The sequence below is a fragment of the Apis dorsata genome, unplaced genomic scaffold (genome assembly GCF_000469605.1).
Source record: "Apis dorsata unplaced genomic scaffold, Apis dorsata 1.3 scaffold_220, whole genome shotgun sequence".
Classification (NCBI taxonomy): Eukaryota; Metazoa; Arthropoda; class Insecta; order Hymenoptera; family Apidae; genus Apis; species Apis dorsata.
In genome coordinates, this window is record NW_006263502.1 from 2072721 (window position 1) to 2077282 (window position 4562).

Below are 4562 nucleotides of genomic sequence, written 5' to 3' on the forward strand. Positions count from 1 at the left end.
GGAAGAGGGAATAACGTCGCTTTACGGTGGAGACCGTAAACAAAGGCTGAACAAAGCGTGGGACGTCGAATGGAAAGTCTCACGGATCTTCGTTAATTGTGCGGATTGAGCGTTGATCCCCTCGCAGCGATATCTTCGATTTTCTGCAATAACCTGGCATGGGCCATGCAACATAAATTCGCGGTGGACGGTTCGCGGAATCCCTCCCCTCCCCCGATTTCTGGGAACCGTCATTCGAGGGTGTGGCAGGAATGATATAATAACTTTTACTCGAATTTTTCTCCTTCCTTCCTTCCTTCTGTTTTCTCCCTTCCTCTTCCTCTTCTTCCTCTTCTTCCTCCTCCTCCTCTTCTGATCCGACGAAGCTATGAATTTTAAACGAACTAATTTCAATTTTTTCTAATCTCCATTTCCTCCTTCCCTCCCCTCCCTCCTCCGTTAAATTAATTAAAAACAACAAGGTTAGAATATACAAGGATAGAATATACGAATACGAATACGCGTACAAGCGGAATAAACTAAATTCATACGGAACATTTTCGTTCCTTGTAATTGGCCTGAGAGTGAAGTCGAAAGTTACAGACGCCTAGCAAGCGGCAGATCTCTCGGCGAACGGAGAACTTCCGGCGCCCTTAATTGCGCCCAACGCTTATTAGACGCGGCGGCGACCGCGTATGCGCCACGCATGCAAATAAACCCGCTCGCGCGTTTTAATATGTATATTTTGTATATCCTTTGCACGCATATTGATGTGCATACAATGGCGCACGCTCGTAATGAGATGCGAAGGGTTCCACGTACCGTCGAAACGAAATACACGTTTGGCGGCTGCCAGATGCTAATTATCGTCCATTATCTAACGTCCAGTAAACCCGTGAACACGAGGATCGAACGAATCGACATTAAATGTCAGTTATTAAAAAAAATTCATGAATTATTAACATTCTCTCTCTCCCTCTCTCCTCTCTCTCTCTCTCTCTCTCTCTCTCTCTCTCTCTCTCTCTCTCTCGAATTCTCTCGAACTCTCTCTCCCTCTCTCTCTCTCTCTCTCTCTCTCTCTCTCTCTCTCTCTCTCTCGAATTCTCTCGAACTCTCTCTCCCTCTCTCTCTCGAGCTCCCTCGAGCTCTCTCTCTCGAACTCTCTCTCTCTCTCGAACTCTCTCTGCGTATCGGAGCTTGATCGATCGATCGAAGGAATCAAAGTCGAGTGGCACGCTGTAATCGAAAGATGCCGAGTTGAGAGGCGTCGAATGCTCGATTAATCGGTACACGGTGGTAATTAGTCGGCCGGTGAAAATTGAGATCGCGCTTTATTTGGCGAGGCGTACCATCGACAACGTCCCATCTCTGAATCGAGTCGAAAAAAATTTCCAAGATGTATATATATAAATATATATGCGCGCGTTTGAAAAGAAAAAAGTATAAACGACGAGATTTATCAATTTGAAAAATCACAATTTCCAAGGGAAAATAGGGAACGCGATGCAAATGAAGGCGAGATCGAAAGATCAAACGGGGCCGACAATCATTTACGAACGGTGTGTATATTTCGAGCTCACGTGTGGTCTCGTTCTCAAAGGACACTTTACGAATGATAAACCGCTCCTAATTAACCCATCAACCATTGCACATGCTCGAATACGTACGTTTAACAGGTAGCACGTTCCGAACGACTTAAGTGCCGCCTCGTCTCGACGGAAGAGAGAGAGAGAGAGAGAGAGAGTGAGAGAGTCATTATCACCAGGATCGCCTATTTCAGACGCGATTATCTATTAATCACGCATCTCGCGTTACTCCTAATAAGCAACCGCGCGGGATAATTGTCGAGCGAATCGTTTTCTCGAGATCGAATTTCAGCGATTCCACCGTAAGAATGAGTCGATTCGAAAAAAATTTTTCCTCCATCTTTATCTCAATCTCGAATTCTTCACGTTATCTCCGACTAGAGAGATTCCCGAAGCGTACTATCAAGGCAAATTAACCACGCTTTACATCTGTTGATTCCGCAACTTGATTCATTAAAAAATATTCAATTTCAAACGAGCGAAAAATCATTTTCCTCCCCGTCCGCGGAGATAATTAACGACTTCGCCATTCCAAGATATTTTCACGCGATACTAAAAAAAAACAAATGTTCGAAAATTGGAAATTCAATTCTCGCTTTTTCCAATTTTCCTTTCGAATCGTCATCCCCTTGTCGTTCCGACAAACTGAAATCGATATCCCCCTCCGTTCAATCCCCCATAATCGGTGCCGATTTGCTCGACGAGGTTTCGTGTCGAAGCGAAAAACCGTGTCGCGGCGCGCTCACGTGACGGAGTAAGAAATCGCGAGAGCGCGTGGTTTAGGAAGGAGAGTCGTTAATCAAGCGGCCGAGTTAGAAGTCAACAGGTGCGGGAACGAAGAGAGGCCGGCTCGCTCTCTCGCACGGGACACGCATGCCGCGCGTGTGTCACGACGACCCTCCTCTCTCTCTCTCTCCCTCTCTCTCTCTCTCTACGAGATTAGCGGTTCTCCACGAAAACTGGGACGAAAAAGCACACCTGTGTATCGTATATATATAAGGTGTGCAAATAAGTTCCTCTTTTTTTCTACGATCATAACGAATTCGAATTATTCGAATTGTTTCTGGTGCCATTCGAAAGAGCGTTCTTTCGTTTTTAAGAAGAGTCGTGATGAACGCTATGCAACGATTTCGAGCGTTATGGCGCAGAAAGGAAGCATCGTTCGCGTCACTTTCTGCGTCCCAGGTTAGGAAATCAGCTGTTGAAGCTGTTGAAATGGTTTATTGGAAAAGAACGCTGTATCTTACGGAACGTGTAAAAAGTCGTGCCAAAGATCCAAAGCCGGAAATTTTAATTTGAAAGACGACGATCGGTTCAGGTGCGCCGAGAAAATTCGATGATCGGTTGAGTTAGAGAGAAATTGCTCGACGAAATTCCAAACGCGAGAAGAATTGGCAGAAAGATCAGGACAAGATCAGGTATCTATCCCACGTGAAACAATTGGATAATCTCTAATCTAGGTGATTTTTAATAAAATCTTGAATTTGGAAAAAAAGAAGGGGAGGGGAAGCTTTTTAACGAGGATATCGTTTTTTCGCAACGATATTACATCGATACCGATAAGCGATCGATATATAAATTCGGCCAAGAGAGATTATCGGGGGATCGAGTGGATTAAGTTGGGCGCATTAAAGCGTCGTTAAGGTGACGCGTAAATTGCGATCGATGCAATCGATAATAAAATTTATTGTGCACGCTCGATCCAGCCGCCGATTCCCTTAGCTGGAAACCGGTCCGATTCGGACGGGGAAGGCAATCTTCGGTTTTTCGCCTCGCCTCGCGCGCGGATACCAATTTTCTCCGGGTAATTATCACTTTAGAGAGAGGGAGGAAGGAGGGGGGATAGCGGAGGCGCATTAATAATCCGCGGGAAACGCGGATGGCTCGCGCCCAATCGCGAGTTTCGCCTCGATCGATCGCTCCGTGTCGATTCATCCTCGAGATTACGATCCCGACTCTTTACGACTCGTTGATTAAGCGATGGCTTTGCTAAGCGCATCGGAGAACGATCTCGCCTGCCTTCGACTTGGTTCCATAACTATATATATATATATATATATAACCGCGAGAGACGTCTCTTTCGAGGAGTGAAAAAAGTGATCGAAGAGATAAGTTACCGATATCTTTGATCAAAATTTTCATCATTCATCATCACGTTGAAAATACTACTTTTTTCACGTTCGCCTTCTGTATATCTCGCCAAATCGTGTTCGCGATCGTAAAGAAATAATTTATTCGCGTGACAAATTATTACGTGAAATTTTTGGGCCTCTCTCCCCATATACATATACCTGGAGTTACCTAAAGAAGACACGAGAGGAACTATCTGGTGGAACATAGAATTCGGGGTGGACGGGATCGAGGACGATGTCGGAAGGTGTGACGAACGAGCGAGGCATCGAGTTCTCTTCTAAATGGTTTCTAACGGCGTCTTTAATCACTCCATCGAGGCCGAGAGGATCGAAAAAAAAGGGGGCCGCGGACGGAGTGGACGAAGGGGAGGGGAGGGGAGAGGGCCCGTGCTACCGAATTCCCGAATGACAAGGTACAAGGAACTGGAGAGCAAGTTGGCGAGCAAAAAGAGGGGCGAGAGACGCGGGGAGGGAAAGGAAAGAAGGAAGGTGGAAACGGGGCTGCTGGCAAACGCATTTGTCGGCTGTTGGCCCGGTTCTCGTCGCTCTTCGGCCAGCAGGAAAGATTAGTGGTCCTAATTCCCGTGCTCGTTCGTTGCTCAGGAAATCCCCACGGTGGAGAGACAACGCGCGTCTCTCCCTCTTCCCCCCTCCTCTCAGTCCGGGAACAGCGAATGGCGAGGGGAGGAGAGGAAAGGAGAAGAGAGGAGGAGAGGAGAGGAGAGCACACGGACGAGTTATCTGTTCCGTTTCTCCCGTTCAGCCCGTGTAGGTAGGTTGTGTAGTAGGTTACGAGTGTCCGAAACCGGAGGCCACGCTCGTGCTGGCTACCGTAAATGTAAATATCCTACGCTCTCCGCATTAA

The 4562-nt window shown here is 46.8% G+C and overlaps 1 protein-coding gene and 1 long non-coding RNA gene across 4 annotated transcripts in view; both read right to left on the reverse strand.

The window, feature by feature from the left end:
• LOC102681024 (aryl hydrocarbon receptor protein 1) overlaps positions 1 to 4562 on the reverse strand; it is a 143392-nt gene that overhangs the window by 100123 nt on the left and 38707 nt on the right. The gene's annotated exons all lie outside the window — the stretch shown is intronic.
• Positions 2150 to 4562, reverse strand: part of LOC116185573 — a 19552-nt gene continuing 17139 nt past the window's right edge. Inside the window, exon 4 of the long non-coding RNA XR_004150424.1 lies at positions 2150 to 2160. This is a non-coding gene — a long non-coding RNA (uncharacterized LOC116185573). The remainder of the gene's footprint in view (positions 2161 to 4562) is intronic.